Consider the following 459-nt stretch of genomic DNA (forward strand, 5'->3'; position numbering starts at 1 on the left):
TTTCCTCATTTGGTCAAAATTAGGATAAAAATGTTTAAAAGTTCCCTATGTCATCTATCAACTGCCAGAGGAAAAATGAGTTTTTATCTGAATGCTTATTTCATATCATCATTCCTCCCACTTTATTTTTTTTTATATGTGCAGGCAAAATGAGTTAATGGGCAATTAAGTTTACACCATTTTCTGTGTCGTGTGTGTGTGTGGGTGTGTATAATAGAAACCGAATTCAAGGTAATTTCTATACGAATACACTATGGAGTAAAAAGAACTGGTAATATTTATGACATAAAAGCAATTCAGAAAGTTAACTCATTATTTGTATTTGTATTTCAGAAGAGTCTCTCTAAAATGGTTTACACTAGGCTTTCTTCTAATATGAGAGTGATTTTTTCCCTTTTTTATATTTCCCCTCTGACGCATAAATGATTTTTCTACATAAACTGCATAATTTCACCAGAT

The sequence above is a fragment of the Macrobrachium nipponense genome, chromosome 12 (genome assembly GCF_015104395.2).
Source record: "Macrobrachium nipponense isolate FS-2020 chromosome 12, ASM1510439v2, whole genome shotgun sequence".
Classification (NCBI taxonomy): domain Eukaryota; kingdom Metazoa; phylum Arthropoda; class Malacostraca; order Decapoda; family Palaemonidae; genus Macrobrachium; species Macrobrachium nipponense.